The sequence below is a fragment of the Rhea americana genome, unplaced genomic scaffold (genome assembly GCF_003343005.1).
Source record: "Rhea americana isolate MKP2758 unplaced genomic scaffold, rheAme1 scaffold_12, whole genome shotgun sequence".
Taxonomy (NCBI): Eukaryota; Metazoa; Chordata; class Aves; order Rheiformes; family Rheidae; genus Rhea; species Rhea americana.
Window position 1 is genome coordinate 4,987,250 of NW_028185261.1, and position 21,530 is coordinate 5,008,779.

At 37.8% G+C, this 21,530-nt stretch overlaps 1 protein-coding gene across 5 annotated transcripts in view; it reads right to left on the minus strand.

The window, feature by feature from the left end:
- OSBPL6 (oxysterol binding protein like 6) overlaps nt 1-21,503 on the minus strand; it is a 93,432-nt gene extending 71,929 nt beyond the window's left edge. For 4 of the 5 annotated variants that reach the window (XM_085322219.1, XM_085322210.1, XM_085322202.1 and 1 more), the window contains exon 1: nt 21,481-21,503. The gene's annotated coding sequence lies outside the window, so the exon portion shown is untranslated. Of the gene's footprint in view, nt 1-763; nt 779-21,480 lie in introns of those variants that run through there. The other variant, XM_085322193.1, reaches the window with a different exon arrangement.
- Nucleotides 21,504-21,530: the final 27 nt, after the last annotated feature.

The window sequence follows — 21,530 nt, forward strand, 5'->3', positions numbered from 1 at the left end:
CTTCCCAATTACATTAATAACCGGCCTACAGAAAGTAGTTCAGAATTCTATGTATTATTATTTTTACTAGATTAAAATAGAAATCTCCTGGGAAATACAGGATCAGGACAAGAATTAAGATGATTAAACGGGCTGCACGTGAAGGAGATAACTGGAAGGGAAACAAAGTTCTACAGTTATAAAAGAGTCAAATTCTATTTTAAAATGAGATTATTACAATTAAAACTATTTCAAATTATAATAAATGTATTGTTTAAAACAGGAGAAATTTGACATATGTAAGACAGAACTTACTGGACAGCTTGTGAAACACACAGCTTTGCGAGGTACAAAGATAATCAAATATTGTATAAGAACATAAATAATTTTCRTTTTATCAACTGATAAAAACTATGAATCTTTAAATACATATATACAAAGAAAAGGTTTTGAATCTATGGTAAACAGAAGATCATTTGAATAAAACTGATACAATTCCTTAAATGTTGGGGAAAGGAAGCTAGGTCTCTCTGCTTATTATTTATAAGATCCATTCAGCAATGGAAAGAACATGTAATCTATAGATACACTTTAAATAATCTAAATCATCTAAAATATCTAATCTTAAAATATCTCAAATGAATTTAAAATCTTTATTATATAAACAGAGAGGCTTTATTCTGAGGAGAACAGAATACAAAATGTATCACTTCCATTTCAGTTAGTTCCACCTTATAGATTAACCTCCTAAATCTGTATTTAGACTTGAAAATTAGTGGCTTACTCTCTGCCAGCTCTGGATACTCAGCAGTTCATGCTGAAGCATATGTCAGCAGTGCTTGTGGACTTGTAGCACAGAGGAGAGGAGGTACCTCTCCTTAGTGGAGCTGGTGAAAGGAAGTAAACAAAAAACAAAGTAAAACAAGAATTCCCAGTAGCAGATAATATAGCTAGCAAGTTGGCCACTCAAAGCTCGTATAAGAAATCTGCTCAARTTTATATGGTGAGATGACTATTTTATATTTCTAGCTACTGGAATTACTCAAAGTTTCTAAACATGCTAGAAAAAAAGGAAAAAACAATCAAGTTCAGACTCTCGTAAGGAAAAAGGTATGCCTTTTGAAGTGAAGTACTATGCAGACTGACTTTTAGAGGGTCCAGGACTGGGCAACCTCTATCATTACTTTTGTAGCAAGTTCAYTGAGCTCAGCTACTCTGGTAATTGATGCTCCTGCAAGAACCTGGATAGATAATCAAATCTTCATCTTGATATCGAAAGATCACGTAATAACATGAGGATGTTCTGGTTGAATTATAATGTAAATTAGGACATGAATAGATAGGAAGAAGCTGACCCCATAAAAGCATCAAATAAATTCATACCAATTAATAAGCAATCCAGAGAATTATATGATTTTTGTTGTAGCTGGTGTTAGAGCTCTGTGGCTTTTAAGTCAGTGTACCCCAATTTCTGAACCCAATTCTACACGCATGTATCTTCTGTAAGCGACTGTGACTGTTTGCAGCAGCAGCTATGTTAAAAGTAGCTGACAGAGCAGAGTACTTATAATGACCGKGGAAAATTAGATTTTAATAGATTAGGACACACATCAACATAACAGGTTTTGCTGATCAAATTAAATCAAACCACAGGAGAAAAAAGCCTTAAAGATGACATCAGACATAATGGATTGTACAACAGTAAAGCAGTTAAAGGAGAAACAAAAGTAGTTCTGAACTAACAAGCAACGTCCTCCTYCAAGAACTGAAGGAACTTGCATCTAAGTGGTAGAATAAAATGACTTTTAATGGGACTTCAGATATCAAATACCTTTTGATACTTCAGGTACCAAATACCCTTCTTGAGCAAAACACTGCCACATTATTTCCTATTTAATTCTTTGGGGTKGGGGGTGCTTGTTCTTTTCTCATATTAGCTTTATTTTGAAGGTCTTCCTTTTCTTAGGATTCCTTAAAATTTATTAAAGAAAATAGTCAAGATTAGAGCTCTGTATTGCTCTGAAATTTTTTAAAAAGCTTAAAGGGTCTAAACAGATGGAACAATTCCATCATATAGTACATGAGCAATCCTTGAATTCAAAGACTTTATGGCACAGAATTAGGAAAATAAGGTGGGTTTAGAGCAGTAAAGTGGCTACAGCATCCCAGTATAGATGCAGGATGAAGAGTGTAAGCCTTTTGTCTGGACTGGTGCCAAGGCTTGCCTGCGGTTATCCTAGCAGTAAATGGGTAGCTCTTCATTCAAGCAGAGAAGAAGAAAGGCAGACAGCTGTGATACTAGCCATATTGCTCCCTTGGGTGCTGTTGGCTACAAAACACGAGTGTGCCTTAACCACACAAGACTGATAAGCCACCTGCACCCAGAAGGAATCTTTGGTAGTTTAATATTAGGGAAACAAAACTTTAAGCATCAAAACATTCAGTAAATCTGTTGATTTCTTTTTAATTAAAAAAAAAGAGACAAAATACTGAAATGCAGGTTTTCTGACAGAGACAAAAACAGTGCCTCTCATGCAGAGTGCACCATTTTAACAAAATAGTGGCAACGTGCTTAGAAAAGACTCCCTTCCCATATTTTAATCCCATTATCTATTCCCTCTTCTCAGTGTTTCTTCAAGTATTTTCCTTACTTTCCTTTTCTAACTGGTTTTATTCTGTTTAAATGCTTCTTCCACTTCATCACTCTTTCTGCTTGATTTTTCCATTGTTTGCTTTGATTCTGTGTCCACAAAGACCATCCCCACTGCTATTTCCCAGGCAATTCCTTTCTTCACTGATGCTGCTTTTTAYACTTTTTTTCCTACTCATCTGTTTACTCTCTGCCTTTGCTTATTTTCCATCACCTCAGCAAAACGCAGAGTCCAAGCAAAGATAAAAATAAATGGGAAGCAAACATTCCTTCAGTACCGTACCATTGTGAGAATGGAAGCATGCCATTTCRGATGAAATATTCCCACTGGCACTGCAGCTATCCCTGTGGTATTTGACAAGGATGTTACGTTGCTCAGGCAACCACTCCTAATTGTCTTTTGGGATGCTGAGCAAACAAGATGCTTTGCCTGGTCTGCGTGAAGGTCATGCTAGCGCTGCAACAACGAGCACAGGTTGCTGCTATAGCAAGCGAGGCTCTGGAWAAACAGGTGAAGCAGCACTGCACGCAATCACATTTCAGTGTGTATAAAATCCAATCTACTCCGCAACTACAGTCATGTAGGATAACATGCGTACAACACAGTTGTCATACAAGACTACAACAATTACTGTGCCAGCTATGCCAGACACATTGATGTTATTCCAGACTCATGCTAAAGCAAATCCAAATGTTTCTCATGGCTTGAAAAAATAAATTAACAACCTGTTTATACACGGCAGCATTCTACAAGAAATAGAGTGTCACCATTAGGTTGGCAGGCTACTATTACCATCTTTCAGATATTGGGAAGAAAAATTCCCAGATAAGTAAGTCTCCATCAAAACAAATAAAGGCTGACACACTGAGAGCAGTAGCTATTGCCTCAAAGTTCCTCCAGCAGGTTCATCCCAATATATGAATATTTTGCATCTCAAAAGAAACTCACCATATGCTAGGAGAGCTTTTCATTTTTGGAACAAGCAGGTTTTTCCTTGGGTATGTTTATTGACATGTTTCATAAACCGCAAAAGCTTGACTGAAGAAAAAATGTACTTTAGCTGTATCAATAGTGGATTTTTTTTCAATTTGGAGACCAAAAGGAGGAAGAAAAGACAGATTTCCAGTAACTTGGAAACAAAAATTCAACTGCAACATCAAGACACATGAAAATGAGTGTTTCATTGCTAACATATTCAAATGATATTTCAGCTTCTCAAAGTTTTCCCCATTTTTCCTTTAGTGGAAAGCACTTGCTGAATTTAATCTAAATTCACTAGCAAAGATACAGTTACCCCTAAACTGTACTTGGTATTCCAGCAGAATCAAAACTCTGTGGATGTAAGTATTACCTCCCTATATTTTCTGCCTGATCCAAGACATACCGATCTGCCTGAATTTTTCATTCAAACCGGTGAGTCACATGGCAGATGCCACTCAAACTTAAAATGGGTTCTTTAAGACCCTACCAGAAAGATGGGAAATTACTCCAATTCTTCTTTTAACTACATTTACTRTATTTTCTCTTTAATATCTGCACTGTGACATGCAAAGATTTCTACAGCCAACGCTAATCAACCCACATTGCTGTGTGTAATGTCTTTATCTTCTCTGATTTTCTTCCAAACCTACAGACATTGCAGCACCCTAAAATAAGCACATATGCATACCAAATTTAAGCTCTAGAAAATGACTGGAGCAACTAGTGAGGGAAAGATCTATCATGATCTCTTAAAAAAAAAATGGCTGAGGAAGTCTCCCAGCATAAAAGCACTAAAAGCACTTATTGAACGTGCGCTGGGGAAGCATGGAGAGCAAAACAGGAAAGCATACAGCRCTGCCTGCTATTAGTGACTACTAAATCCAGTGTGCCAGGCTAAGTAGACATCATGTGCTACAGCCATTCCTTACCCGTCTTGCATTTGGAAATAAAGAGTATTTTCAAAGCATTTTCAAAAGGCAAGTATTTTCAAAATCAAAGTTGCCACACAGTCCAAAGCAGTACTTTTCTGAGGAAGCTGCCTCAACTATAACTCAACTTTTTCTCATGGACCATCCTAGTTTTAAAAGCCTGAGATTAGTACCAAATAAACTGAACATGAGATATAAATTTAGTAATTTCAGGAGGATATATTTAGCCTCATTTGGTTGGGAAGCACCAATACAGTCTTTGTTTTGGCAGATTTGCAAGCATGTACAGCAATTATTTTTGGTCAAACTTTCTTGGCCTCTAGCACTTCCATAGTAGTTTCTCAACACAATGTGGTAGCAGTTGTTTCTTAATAGTAGTTCCATAGTAGCTGATTACTAGAGTGTTTCATATTTTCAGAAAACTCTCACTGTCCATAGAAAGTACTTCTGTTCTTTAACATAAGAAAGAAGATTTTATCACTAAGAACACTTGCAAACAAGACCATCTGAAGAGGCTCAGGTCACAGATAACGGACTATCAAGATGTTCTGCATCCTGAAATGCTGCCACTAGCATTTATTACATCCCCAAGGTCAACGATATCCTGGCACTATCACTCAGTGGCTTTCATCTTTCATAAACATACTTAGAGGTATTTTCAATTTCAAAATGATGCTTTAACAAACATAATATAAATAGATACAAAAAGATATTATTCTTATTTAAGGCTGAAAGAGAAAACAATTAATTTCTCTATTATAAATTATGTGTTTTGAAACGTTAATAATACACATGACAGTGGTGAACTGCACTCAAGAAATAAATAACAGGAAAATTAAAGTAAGCATTAGCCTTATAATTAATACTACTGGCAGTATGTTAATTTTCAGAGGAACTATATGAATTACCGAGGAGTTAAAACATTTCTTGATAACTCCAAGTAAATAAACAAATGTATTTCAATGTATTTTTGTCTGTGTTTTCAATTTTGAGCTAATTTTTGGAAGGCATTTTTGCTTGTGTTGATATGGATATTTATATGTATCCCTTGGAGTTCACAACATACAGCACTTCATTTACTTCAGTGGTGCTCTAGGAGGATACTGCTCAAGTGCTTCAAATTGCAGGAACAGGAATACTACAGAATCACAGACTCTTGCTGATCCACACTGATCTTCAATTAAAGCAAATTATTTCTATGTAATTAATACTATATTTAGAAGTTGAAAAGTAGGAGAAAATCTGAAAAAACCCCAAATGCAGCATGTACTACCAGATAATTTTAAATACCACTTTTTAATGTTAAAGACTGTAAGCTGAAATTTCATAAAATACACTAGCACCAAATGAACAGCCATTTTGTACTGACACAGAGTCAAAAGAAAAAAATATATATATACATAWGGTATTTAACACAAATTTTAAAATGATCTAAATTAGACCAGACTTGAGATAACAAAAGACTTCCAGCAGACAGTAGCCAAACATAAATCTGGTTGTTTCAATTACTATTGTGCCAATTTCTCAGGAGGAACAATACGTATCTGCAATTCTATTAGGGCTGACTGTCAACGTACAGTTCACCCAAGTGGGGGGGAACATTTAACAGATTACTAGACATTTTCTTTCATGATGACATCAGACTTCTTTACCCTTACATTGCAAGTATCCTCAAATGCCAGGATCCTACCCACGCCTCCACCACTGCTGTTAACAGTGACCAGATTACATGTGAGGTCTTGGCCAGAGCCCAGAACACATGCCGACTATCRTATGCTCTCATCCAACAGTATCTATTAAGTAGTACTTCTTTCCTTGTTTATTAACTTGGATAAATCAGTGAACGCTATCCTCACTCCAAGAACTTTTTATTCTCACTTGAGATGCTCAGATATTTGGATTTTCTAAAGCAAGACTCAACAAAAGATTGACAGGATTCTATGGATAAATTWGTATGAATAAAAGTGAATAAAACACAAGCATCTTCTCTCCTACTTCAGAGAAATCCCTTTTGTTTATGAAATAGAACTGCTGTGTATCACAATTGAAGCAGAAAATGTGATAGAGGGTTTTACTTCATGTTTTGCTGCCCRTGAAGAGCTAAACAGTTTGGGTTTGAAACTGTAACTCAAGTCATCAGTTTCACCCGAACTTCTAATGCATGTGGTAACTCATGGACTGAAGCCTCTGTTACTGTTGTCTACTGACTGCATAGCTACTGAGAAACTTCCTAACACTATCTGACAGTCTGGGGCGGGGGGGGGGGGGTTGTTCAGGAGAGCTGGCTAATATTCAAGCATCACTTCCTCCAAGCTCAAGAGCAGTGCGTCCCTATGAGTAAGAAGTGCAGCAWAAGGGGCAGGAGACCTGCATGGGTGAGCAAGGAGCTCCTGGCCAAATTCAGACAGAAGACGAAAATACACAGATTGTGGAAGAGGGGACAGGCTACTTGGGAGAATTATAGGAATGCAGTCAGAGTATGTAGAGATGCTGCGAGGAAGGCTAAGGCCCAGTTGGAATTGAGTCTTGCAAGGGATGTTAAGGGCAACAGGAAGGGCTTCTTCAAATACATCAGCAGCAAAAGCAGGACTAGGGAAAATGTGGGCCCACTGCTGAACGGGGCGGGGGCCCTGGTGGCAAGGGATACAGAGAAAGCAGAACTACTGAATGCCTTCTTTGCTTCAGTCTTCACTGCTAAGGGCAGCCCCCAGGAATCCCAGAGCCTGGATGTGAAGGAGAAAGTCCGGAGAAGGGAAGACTTTCCTTTGGTTGAGGAGGATAGGATTAGAGACCTTCTGGGCAGGMTAGACATCCACAAATCCATGGGCCCGGATGGRATGCACCCACAGGTACTGAGGAAGCTGGTGGATGTTGTTGCCAGGCTGCTCTCCATCATCTTTGAAAAGTCCTGGAAAACTGGAGAGGTGCCTGAGGACTGGGAGAAAGCCAATGTCACTCCAGTCTTCAAAAAGGGCAAGGAGGAGGATCCAGGCAACTATAGGCCAGTCAGCCTCACCTCCRTCCCTGGAACGGTGATGGACCAGCTCATTCTGAATGTCATCTCCAGACATATGGAGGAAAATAAGGTGATCAGGAGTAGCCAGCATGGATTCACCAAGAGGAAATCCTCCTTAACCGATCTGATAGCCTTCTCTGATGGAATGACTGGCTGGGTAGATGAGGGCAGAGCAGTGKACRTTGTGTACCTTGACATCAGCAAGGCTTTTGACACTATCTCCCATAMCATCCTCCTAGAGAAGCTCWGGARGTGTGGGTTAGAYRAGTGGACAGYGAGGTGGATTGAGAACTGGCTGAAAGGCAGAGCTCAGAGAGTTGTCATCAGTGGCGCGGAGCCTAGYTGGAGGCCTGTGGCTAGTGGCGTCCCCCAGAGCTCAGTACTGGGTCCCATCCTGTTCARCTTCTTCATCAATGACCTGGATGAGGGGACAGAGTGCCTCCTCAGCAAGTTTGCTGATGATACCAAGCTGGGAGGAGYGGCTGATACACCCGAGGGCTGTGCTGCCATTCAGAGAGMCCYGGACARGCTGGAGAGTTGGGCAGAGAGGAACCTCATGGGGTTCAACAAGGGCAAGTGCAGRGTCCTGCACCTAGGSAGAAATAACCCKAGGCACCAGYACAAGCTGGGGGCTGATCTGCTGGAGAGCAGCTCTGCAGAGAAGGACTTGGGAGTGCTGSTGGATGACARRTTGACCATGAGCCAGCAATGTGCCCTTGTGGCCAAGAAAGCCAATGTATCCTGGGGTGCATTAGGAAGAGTGTTGCCAGCAGGTCGAGGGAGGTGATCCTGCCCCTCCRCTCAGCCCTGGCGAGGCCTCATCTTGAGTACTGCATCCACTTCTGGGCTCCCTAGTCCAAGAGAGACATGGAGCTACTGCAGAGAGTCCAGCGGAGGGCTATGAAGATGATCAGAGGGCTGGAGCACCTGCCCTATGAAGAACGGCTGCGAGAGCTGGGCCTCCTCAGCCTGGGGAAGAGAAGACTGAGGCGGGATCTGATCAATGTGTACAAGTACCTGAAGGGAGGGTGTCAAGGGGACAGGGACAAACTCTTTTCAGTTGTCCCGTATGGCAGGACAAGAGGCAACAGGCAGAAATTGAAGCACAGGAAGCTCCGCCTGACCGTGAGGGGGAATTTCTTCCCTGTGAGAGTGACGGAGCACTGGAGCAAGTTGCCCGGAGAGGTTGTGGAGTCTCCTTCTCTGGAGATATTCAAGGCCCGCCTGGATGCAACCCTGTCTACCATGCTCTAGGTGACCCTGCTGAGCGGGGAGGTTGGACTAGATGATCTCCAGAGGTCCCTTCCAACCTTACCCATTCTATGATTCTATGACAGCAGACGCTAGACCTTGGAATAGTTCTGATAAYAATATAACGTGCAAAAGTAATGCCTAAAGTATAAATGATAAAATCCTACTATATGAAAAACCATAACCAGTACAACAAAAATAGAAACATAGCTAAAATTTTCTCCCTCTGTTCCTTGTTATCATTCACAAATTGTGAGCTCAGGTTAYGTGGAGGGCAGCTCAGTATTTGTAAATTCCCTAGAATAAAACTGTTGGGCTGCATTGACTCTGAGCTATCTATCATTCAGACAGTAAAAATACATTGGGATATATATTTATACATAAGTGTTATCTAAAAAAACTACTATGCACTACCAGTCATAATACTGTCACTTTTACAAGTAAACATTCAGAAAGTTACATCAGCAGWCTCAATTGCCAAGAAGAATCTGAGCTCTACTCAAAAGTGAGAACTATCCAGTGGTTTTCAGTTGATATTTTTCATTAACATATATTTTTATACTGAATGAACAGACCAGAAAAACTTAATTTATCCACTTTCTTAGGAAAAAAAAAAAGAAAAAAAAAAACTTTATGACATTATAGGATATAAACTGTCCTAAAACATGTTGTTAATCTTACCACCTTTTTATCTCCATATCAAATTCCAGGTTACAAAATTCTCCCTTTGGAGGAGAAATCATTCCAACTGTAAGGACAGTAGTAACTTTTAAAGTAATTCATTTTATTTACACTACAGTGACCAGTCCTCAACAATGGCTAGTAAGTTAGCATGTACGCGAATGTGTCAGAAATCTCAGCCGAGACACTTACAGTAATTTATCTAGAACTCTCCTGCTGTATACAGTACCTGTTCCCAAATTTATCAGCATCATAAAATAGGAGTAAAATACTTCTTGAAAGACTATCAAGAAARTATGCTAAGCAAGAAAAAAGGACATGTAAGATTATATTACTCTTACATAGCTATGCCTAACAAGTATTTTAGAAGTTTCCTGACTACTCACAATTCTAAAAGGAAGGTTAATAAAAAGACCGATCCAATGGTACGAAAATCTAAAGTGTACCTTTTTTTCTAATTTAAAACCACAGTGTTCTGGAAAGCAAATCTCAGATTAATCCTGTTTGCTTTGATTTTAGCGCATATCCTGAGGCAGGAAAATCGCATCTATTTTACCAAACTAAGATTCRCCCATGCATTTGGAAAAGTTAAAAAGTTTCAGTTCATCCCTTCCTCCCTCCCTTTTTTAAACTTTCTGTCCTGCTATGGACTGCTATGGATATGCTCTGGATTTAAATTCTAAACTGCAATCAGAGCCTGAATATCCTCAGCAAGACAACGGGCAACTGGGACAAATGACCACTATGATCTTGAAGTCTATTGTTAATACCTCCTTGTTATTTAGTAATAAGCTTTCAAATATTTATGTTCTATTATTCAAAACTCTTTGTAAAACCTTATAATCTCTCCTAAATCCTCCAGTAATAGCACTGGAAATGATTTGCTTAAATTTTGACTCTCTGTCATTTACTGTCTCTCTGCAGAAAACAGCCTTATACATTTTTCTTTAATGCTGACTTCACCTTTTAAAGTTAGACTGTTTAATAACAGAGATGAGAAATATTTTTGTGCATAGCAGGAATTGGAATATGGTACTAAACATGCTGAAATATGTAAAACATTAATTACGATGAAAAATACTGAAATATGCTGTGGATCTTGTTGCAGGGTTGCTAGCCAAACTATATAGCCCTAGAGGTCAGTAGATACAAAGTACATTGTGCTTAGGGGCTGTGATTATGGCTACTGCCTTGACTGGTTGATGTTTTGCTGTTCAGCATGCACCTGTGCTGCACCTAAAGAAACTATTCAAGTTTATARAATCAGAATTGTCCATTGCAATCTGCAGTCTCCAAAAGTAGAAAATATTCAGTCCCTGCTTAAAGTTTCTGAACAATAGAGCCAATTTGCTGAATGCATCTACATAGAGTTCAATTGATATCTACATATCTCTTTTTCAGGGATATTTTTTTATTCATGTAGGTCTTCTGTGGATCACTGATGAAGCTTCATACCGTGCAGTCCCTGTCGTCCACTGCTAAAACATATGTTTGCTATTACATTATTCAGGCAACCTTTGCCACAATGTTAAAAGCAAACATCATGGGAGAAACTTTTATAAATTGAAATACCATTATTTGCAAGATTTATCTCCTCACAGAATGGAACATCATTGACCTAAAGTATCTTATTTCTCTACTTTTTAAGCTAGCAGAGAAAACGCTATTGCCTCCTGCATTCTGCTCACACAAACACACGCCCTTATTAGTAAAAATAGAAATAATGAGCAAAAACCATACTTGACATCGGCTGTATTTCACTTTTGACCCTTCCCAGTATCTTTAATCATGGTGTTCTTTGCTAAATCTATGAAACTTAAATACAAAGTGCATATATGCTTCAGATATAAAAAATATCTAATTCAGACTTAAGGTATTTTTGACATATATTATTGGATATTTAGGAGAGCATTAAAACAACAAACAAGTATTTTTTTWAAAAAAATTAAACATATTTGGCCAGCTGCCAACATATTAATAGGAAACCTTTGTTCAGGGATGCGTAAATAATAACATTTCAAAATAGAAAAATTAAATGGAAAAACTAAACCTCCATAATATCAGTATTTACCAAGAATGGACAATTTTATAGTGACTATGAAGATACCACAAAATATCTCATTATTGAGTTAACAGAAAATTACACAATGATAGAGCTCATTTTCCATTTCTTTAGACTGATCTCCTCAAATAAAATATCCATTCTCCTAACTTGAGCTACTTGAAGAAAGGCTTTTAAAATCCACACAGTTCCATCATCCTTTGAGTTTTCAACTCTTAAACACAAGCCCTGGTTGGCAAAGAGAGTAAGATGACAAGCATTAAGAACATATTCTACAAAAAATAATGATAAATAAAGATTAACTGTCTGGGAAATGCATAGAAGCCAAAGAAGCCTAGAAGTCTCATACTTCTCATTTATCCTTTAATGAAAAAATTGACATTAGCTGGAAAAGTATTGATTTTTTATGCTGCAATTTGTGAGAGCCTAAAGAATTGAAAATCATTTTTGCAGCATACTGAGACTGTTTAAAAAAAATACTTCAGAAAGGTCTGCTTGAATTACTTTCTGGACTCACAATACACATACACATTTATTTCTGCTGACAGYTGTAGTTCTACATAAGAAACTCGCATTCAATATTCCTATCTATTACTTTTAAATATGTTAGAGAATAGTTTAAAAGTTTAACCCACCTTGAAAGAATCACCAACATAAGAAGTATAAAATACTTCACTTGCTGTTGTTACAAAAAAATACCCTGCATTGCTAGGACAAAGTCTATTGGGAAAACAAGTTCTTTTCCTTGGTATGTTTACTTTGTGAATTTCAAAGCATTTTGTTTAAACTTGATTTTACTTTTTCTGTAGACATTGAGCAAGGTTTCCATATAATCATAAAGCAGTAAGTAAAAAAATATATATATTTTGAAGTGGTTAATGGGATTGTAATACCTCTTAAATTAATGAAGAAAGATTTAGTGCATCATAGATCAGCACTGAAAAGGAAGACTAGCAATGTTCTTTAAACAGTTACTGGTATGTTTTGTTTTTTTATCAGACAGTTATTTGCAGATCTTGATTAGTAATTTTGATCAATCGATTTACAAGYGATAATCGATTTTAAACCAACTCTAACAGCTAGCAGTTCTTTACCCTCTTGAAGTGGGGGCATGTCTTCCTGAGAGCCTCCCAAACTCTGCTGGGAGAGTGAGCAGAGAGAAGGTAAACTGCATTAACTAATTCAGTAACATTTCATCTGTTAGAAAGTGCAAACATCAAAGACGACAAGCATATACTTCGATCTATTAAAAAAAAGGGGGGCATGGTTAGGAGAAAAATAAGGTAATGAAGAAGGGGCAAAATGTTAAGAGAACTATTAACAATTAACTATTACATAATTAAAAAAAAAATCTTTTAGAAGTCTAGAYATTTCAGATGGAAAGCCTAAAACATGAGTGGAAAGGGAATTATGGAAAATATCACTACTTTAGAAAAGGCCAWGTGATTACAATACAGTTCTTTTATCACCTCCTTTACCTGAACTTAYAGTTCATAGGGTCATCTTACATAGGTTTGGCCAAGTTAGAATATACTTTTTTAAAAAGAAAGGAAATTATGAGTTGTAATTTGTAAATTTCAAAAGCAATAATTGAATCTGCCACTATCTCTCCTCCTCTTAGTGAAATTCATGCAAAACATCATTTAGATTTGTGTCTCTTCTTCAGGATAGATAGCAACCATAATAGAAAAGACGTGAGCTATGAACAGAAATTATGTTCATTGTTACAATTAAGAGGAGCAACCAGCTGTTTTGCAGATCCAAAAGCAATTTTTATATGTCCAGAAAAAAAGAAATTAAAAAGCATATCATAGATTCATTTCAAAACTACTTCCTCAAACTCAAAGACATTTCATAAGCAGATGGAATTACTAAGCAGTTTTGTGCCTGAGGGTTAGTCACTTYGACTAATTCTAATCCTAATATTCTGATCTGAGTCCTATCCTATTAATCCTGAACTCCCACTTCACAAGAAAAGGGACTATTATCCTATTAACTAGAAGATGAGATAGAAGCCACTCATCTTCATCTCTTTCTCCTTGTAGGTTCTGCCACACAACTGTGTTTACGGTGAGTGGGAAGGGGACATATTTCACTCTCCAGATTGCAATGTGCAGCTATTAAAGAAAATATCTTGTTATTTTTCTCAAAGATAATTTTGCATACATGTCACTGAATCATATACTACAAACTGAGCACCACTTTTTGTGTTGGTTACACTACTAGTCACAAAAGGGACTGAAAAGAGTCTGCTCCAGTAGAACACCTATTTTATGCTTAGCGGCACACGGTATATTTGCACAGCCWCAAAAACACAGGCGACAGCTTGGGAGAGTTAAAGAAATGTTGTCTTTTTCAGTCAGAGTATTGCTTAATTTTGCCTGTGATTTTGTCACTCAAAAACATTAAAACAGGTTGGCAACAATGACTTGACCATAGTTACCAGGTGTTACATAAACAAAGGCAGCAAAGATGTCAGGTGCAAGTAAACCTGGAAATCTAAAATTAATTTAGCTGACAAACYGAGGCAAAAAAAAGCTGGATTTTTTTGTATGACATCCATTACAATGAAAGATATGGAATTTGTAAGGTTACAGAACTAACCTTCTAGTACCAGTGGGGAATTGATACTTTATATCCGGATTTCTCTTTTGAGTAACTTACAGCTCCATTTCCTATCACTCCCATCCTGTTTTCCACACATAAATTTTGAAGAAATCTTGTTTTATAGAAACACATTAAAACTAAGAAATACACTAAATAAACTAAGAAATTTCTTAAACCAAAAAGAAATGTAATTATTTTTCCAGAGGGATGTGTGTCACGCTCACAAATTATCCTTCTCTCTCCTCTGACCCCAAGATGACTCAAAAACAACTTCCAGTTTCAGATCTCAACAAGCTGTTTTCTTTTCAAACTTCTTCCTTTTAACCAAATATCACTTCCACTGTCAACCTCCCCCAGCTGACCTAATACATTCCGAAGGAACCATTTGTCACTAAACTAAGCACACAAGTTTTGCATTTTCAAGCTGTAATTCCTTTATCTGGTATATTCGTTGCCATGTCTGTGGTTCTACCTCTGTGGTTTTGTTCTTTCCAGTTTCCCCAGAAGATAAATCCATAAAAATAAATCTAAGAAGCTTTTCTCTTAGAGCCAAAACCTTAAAAATCATAACGTCAGAAGATGAGCCTTTGCCTACATGGATTCGTTTCCCTCACAAAAAGGTGCTACTTCTCAAATAACAGTGCCGTTACTTTCCAAGCAAGGTGGAATTTTATTTTCATGAGTGTATTTTCAAGATAGGAGGGGAAAAAGCAGCTTAAAGTTGATTTCCTGAACAAAATCAAAGTTTCATAAATTAACAAGTCAGGAAATTTGGAGCAGGCCAAGCCAAAGAGCATTCATATGGTAAAAGCAAGGACAAGCATCCACCAGCTATCCCACTGCACAAACAGCGCTAACCACACGAGGCAGAGGGACTGCAAGGCCAGAAGTGAAACCAGAGGTAGAACCATGAGTGCACCAGTTTGCAGTCAGTCCGGCAAGATGTTCAAGCAGCCTCCTGTTGATCCAAATCCTCTTTAACATCACCTTATCCATATCCTAGTGTTAGGTTTGTCACAGGGGAACAGAGTGAGGTGGCCGCAAGAACAGAAACACACCACTCAGTGACAAATACTCTGAAATTGTTTTTACTAAGCAAGATGGGTAGAGTGCATGGCCAGCAATTTCTAGTCCAACACATCTGGTCTATGACATGGACACAGGCACAGCACACACGAATGGAGGTGCAGCTCAGACTGCCACCAGAGACCCAAGGCACTCATCCCAGCCACTCGTTGCATCCAAGCCCCGGATGGTGGCCTGGCCCCTAACCCAAGCTGTTCCCCCTCCACCCTCAGCTGTTCAGACAGCCTTAGAGGTCTATGTGTGTTGTGCCCCACCAACCCCTCCAGCTATTATTTTCATTATTTATTGCTTTCTAATTTAAATTGTCAGCATAAGCATATTCTATGTCTGCCAGTGTCTGACTTTCTTCCTACCTATGGTCAAATTGCAGTCACTACCGGGGTTTCTGTAACTTTTCTGTCTCCCACCACAAATGTGTTAGAAAAAGTTTGAAGTTAGCATCTATTACAGAATAAAGTTCTTCTATTGCTTCTTCATTTTCCAGTCCATACAGGATTAATCGGATCAGTCAGAGCTGGGCAGATGTAGCTAAGATCTGCTTTGCTTGCACAGCACTTTCGCATAGCTTCACCAAATGACACAGGTTTCATAGGGCCTTTTCTTTGGGCAATCTGAGTTTAAATAACCTCTCCGCTACACTCTCCAACAAATTACTTCAGTGACATGCAAGTGTTTTCTAAATTAGCTGTATGGATCCAAGAGATTTAGTCAGTGTTGACTAACTCCTAGAATTACAGTTTCACATTACTTTTATTCAGATTGTTTCTCGAATGTGTGCATGCAAGTGTCATTCTCAATGCAGACACGTATGCCATACTCAAGATCTAAGCCGCTCTGGAAAGGAACGTTTAGTATAAACTCCTCCTCTGCTCTTGACCTATTAATTTTCCATGCTTTCAACTTAAAAATTCAAAAATTAGTGAATTCTCCTCAGCCTTATCCCCACTTTTCTTGTTCTCCCRTTTCTTGATTCTGCACTGAACTAGCTGAATAGATATTGCAGTGCTCTTGAAGCTGTTTTATTCCTCCTACTTCACTGAACATAGAGTTTTATCCTCACAGAAGAATTAGAACTGCTGTGAAAGCACATTACAAAAAGAGATGGATTTCTACACAAGAAGATATCTTCACGGGTGTTTCCTAACTGGAAGCAATAGAAAACTTTTCAATTCATCATCTTTTTTTTTTTTAAAAAAAAAAAAAGAGTAATTGACCAAGATAAGGTACCTTAAATTGATTTATAGCTCATTCTTACACAAATGTTAGTTACTTTGCATTCAGTTGTTTTTATAACAAAGCAACCCCAGAGGTGTACCCTACTACACTGATGTAATAGGTTCTAACACACTATTTCAATATCTTTGAATCCTTTACAAACATAACTCACTAACTCAACMGGAATCAATACACTGGCACAAAATAGCTTTCTATCAACAGAACAGTATTTGCATTAGAGGGCAGGACTACAGTCAGTATCACACGCAGATAAACTAATCCAGCTTCTTATGTAAGGAAGCCTTAAGTTCCTTCACATCTCCATTTGGACTACAACACGGACAGCAGGGTTAAGCACACCTTTTGCGATGGAAAGTATCAAAATTTTCACATGAACTGAAAAATAAGCTTCACATGAACTGAAAAATAGTTTCAATACCAGAAACATTTCCAGCTCTTAATATCCACTCTAAAATGGAGACAAAAGTCTTTTACTTCAGTAGACAGTTAAGAATGCAAAGCAGTTAGAAAGTCCAGTCTTGAGTACGGTCCCACCCAGTGAGACCTATCTGCAAACTTCTGGAGAAGATTCCACTTATCCATCTTATTCTCAGCTTGAAGAATGTGAAAAAATGTGAAGAGAAAGACTTATAAATCTTTTCCACTGCAGTTGTGAGGGGGCTTAAATTTCAAAACTTTGATTAAGGGACTAAGCATAAGAGATTCTGCTAGAAATACAAATACCACCCCCAAGAGACAACCAGGAAATCAAGTTTCTCAGATGGAAAATATCATGATTTTTTTTTTTTACAGATGCAACATGTCACCTGTTACTTACGAAGTTCTTGCAATGCTACCCTAAGTTCACAAGCAACTAAGATTTCTTTCCTTTTCACCTGTCTCTAATGAACTCAAACCAACAAGGTAATCATTTAACTTGGTCTCAAAATACAGCTGTTGTCTGCTACAGTGAGGCATTTCTAAGGATCAGCATAAAAATTATTCTAATCTTTAACACATTACAACACATTCCRGATTCTTCCTCTTACTCTTTTTAATCTCCATCTTCCTTCTTTCTTGAAAGCTTCTCTTTTTAAARCAGTAAGTGCATACAAGTAATGGAATGCAATCTTTTTTTCCTCTTTCAATTTGTAATTGAGGGGCTTAAAACATTTGAACAACCTGCCTGTACCTTTCTCAGAAAGAGAAGCTTGGAAATTCAGCAGCTCACTCCCCGCTACTGCCATCCATAGCTCTATATGTCTCTCAATACATGCTAAGAGATTTTATTTGAAACTAGAACCTAAACTACTGACAAATGCTTCATGTTCCAGAGAAAATAATGCTACATAAATACTACATTAATAACAATAATAATAAATACTACAGAGAAAATAACTCAAAGTTACTATGCACCATCTATTTATTGTAACTACCAAACAGAATTGTCTGAGTTTTGCCTTTAATGCCAAAACAGTTAAAATCATACAGTACTTTTGCTGGAAGGACCTCCGGAGCTCACGTGGTACAAACGCCCTGCTCAGCTTCAACCTTATTTTTTCCTCTTTCAATGGTCATCCCCACTATTTTAGTATTATTTTTTTCCTCCCTTAATRTCTTAACTGGTTTACTCAGCCCAGAACCTTCCTTAAAAGACACCGATATGCCTGCTTGTACATCATTACTCATAGGTCCTTGTACTATCTTCTACATTTAGCTCTTTAGCTGATCCCCCTTTCGCATTGAAAACATCTTCCATTGTTTTTCAACYCCTCTGGAGGGAATGATCCTGAAAGAGCGTTATGCTAGAAACACATTCACCAGAATGTACGTAACAGCATTTAAAGACAATTTGTAATTGCCTTTATGTCTACACTCTGACTTACAGGAAATAGCTGAAAGCTGTAGGTTTGTACTTACAGTTTGGAAAACCTTGGTATGGCAATACGGCAATTAATCACAAACACCAGTAAAAAAACAAGTAAGTAACACCATTCATAAGAACTCTGCTATCAGTCCACATTCTCTAATATTTTGTAATAGTCCTTTTAAATACAGTTCTCCTTACTTTACACTTTATTACATATCTTCCTCCCCATCAGATTTCTTACAGTTGCAGAATTTCCGTATCTGTCATCACCAAAGCTGTGTTTTGAATCAGCCAAAAATTCACCATCTTTCACATAGCCTGAGCATATTCACTTTGGTTTGTATACTGCTGTAATAACCTGTTGCTGCTTCCTCAAACATCTAGAATCTTGATACAGCAAATTCAACCAATAAAAGAAGCAAGCATTTACTTCAGTATTCCACTAGGATTTTTTTTTAATCTCATTAAAACTCAGTTTAAAAATGAAATATAAGCCTTAAGGAGGTTTTTGAGGAAATTCCTTTTAGAAGTACCCAGAGTAACATTCCCCACAAAAATTATCTGTAAAAACGGTTACCTTTTCCCATGCCAGTGTCATTGCAGGCTTCTCATACAGCAAGCAATTAGTTACCAGGRAAAAAAAGAAAGAAAGAAAGAAAAAAGGATAAAAGAAAGAAAAAGAAAGTCTCCCAATCCTTAATAATCACTTACATCCAAAAAATCTCTGGAAATTGAGTTGTTTAGTGTTTAAGAAATAGACAATTATTTTCTGCTCTATACATGAAACATAATGGTTTAATTAGGACAGGCTTATTGTATATATCCACATTAAAAATACAGGCRCATGCACACAAGTACACCTTATCCTTATCCCCTTATCCTTAAGATGTGAATTTCTGGCAGTTCTCTTCTCCATATCCCACTGCAATATTAACATCATTGAGAGTAATTTCTCCAGTGTGGCACAGAGGTGCTGAACTAGAGGGCTCATGCTCCGTGTACGAGTCTCCTGAGACAAAGCCACGTGGTGCTTGAGATATTAAATTCTCAGAAATCTAAGGAAATATACACAAAAGAATCCCTAGAGAAAACTTGCACTGATATCTCATATATTGGGCAAAACAAAAAGACTCACTTCTGTCATACTAAAAAATGCAGTGGTAGACTGTACTTCAGAAAAAACACGAGGCATCAAAGTGTAGATTTCTGTACATAACCTGCACACACGTGCAAAAGAAAGAAAATTGAAGCAGTAACATTCRTATTCTCTGTCTTCATCTCTAGCATGGATTGAAGAAAGAGGTAAAAAAGGACATTTCTGTCTCAAGCAGCACATGCAATAGATCAAGAGGTAGAGACTCTTCTGTTGAGAAAGCTGTAGTGCTTTATCATTCAATAACTGTAGTATCTTTGACATCTGGTCTGATGGGCAGTTCAGCTGTGCAGTAACTGTAAGAGTCGTACGCAAAATTGTACTTTTGATGGTTATATAGAAAACATCCAAACATATATAGAGAGCACAGGCTTTCTACACCAGCACTTGAAAGAAAATTGCTTGTTTTTGCATGAGTTTATGAACCAATGTTTTGCTGCTCCTAGGTGGAATCCAAAGGGGAAGGGAAAAAAAAAGAAAAAAAATAGAAAACAGCAGTAGAACCTTGGAGCATCACCGAGATTTAGGAATAAGCTCCTGGAACGGGCTAAGAACAAAAGACAAGGTAAGAAAGACCACTTAAGAACACGCTAACTCTATGGCTCACAATCACTACGAAGGCTCAGGAAGTGTAATAGCAAATTATCAGGAACTRGAAGAAGAAAGCTTGAGTGACTCCAGTAAAAGTAAATATACCTGTTGTAGCAAGGAAAAATTATTAAGGAGTCTTCAGTCACAAACCCTACAATATTTTGCATTTTTTTTCTGGAAATACATCCTGCCACTTACATATATTTAAAAAAAAAAAAAGAGCAATTTAAATATAAAACTCCTTAGGGTATTTTAAGTAATAATCCTCTCATCTGATACTTAAGTGGCACACATTTCTGTTGATTCATGTAAAATGGAGAGAAGAAATAAGTCCTCTTGCTGTGCAAACTTTTTAACAAATTAAAATAAAACTATTATTTTATACAGTACTATTTATATAGTTAATGTTCTATTAAATATATAAAATACGGTGATACCAGTTGCCTTGCTTAACYACTAAAGGTCAAGGTCATGTCATTTATACCAAGATAGAACAATTTAATTACAGCTATACAGCTATATGGACAAAAGCTGGCTATTAGAAGAGTCACAGAGCAAACAATTATACAGAAACCGTGAGATATTTGATGAGGTTTTAATCTATGAGCTGGTATAACTCCACAAGTTAATCATCTGGAGAATAGAAAAACCTGTTAGGAATGCAATTAAATATACTAGTTCCATTAAAATTGAGCTGATATAGCTAATTGTACTCCAAAAAGAGCAATTTTCTCACACCTTCACTAAGCAATCTTTTTCCTCTGTTCTGTAAGAGATAAGTCTATTTAAGGAACGCTTTTCACTTGAACTCTCTAATAAGATTTGCRAACACTTTTGCGCTGCTACACTGGCACACACAAGTTACACTGCAGTTTGCTGCTCGACCTTGGACACCGAACTCACCCCGAGAAGCCCCGCGAGTTCTTTTGTTTCGCTTACTGTCAGTCCATAGTATCTGCACTGCTGAAGCACTGGGGAAGGAGATGGACAACGCAGTCTCGCAGCATGCGAAAGCAGCTACAAAATAAAATCAAACGAAGGAGCAACGGCAAAACCCACATCAGATGGCGATTTTAAGCATCAGCACCTCTGGGAAGCAGACGATTTCCGAACCACCGCTTTAACGGATCCATACCTACGCCAAATACGCCACGGTCTTGCAGCATTGCTAGGAAATTAGGAATAAAGGCCAGCGTTTCTTTTTTAAGAGAGAAAGACAGAACAAAAAGGTGCCGGTGTATATCAATTCAGTAATTTCCGATCTGCAATTCATTCTCACAAACAGAGTTAATTAGGGTATTTTAAAATGCTCTGAAAAAAAGAGATAAATAGAATGACTTGATGGGAAAACGACCCGGCGCCACGGAGCCGCTGCCGCCCCTGCCCTCGCCCGCCCGCCGCCACTTACATAACGCCGCTCCCCGCGCTCCGCCGCAGCGGCCGATACACGAGCAGGCC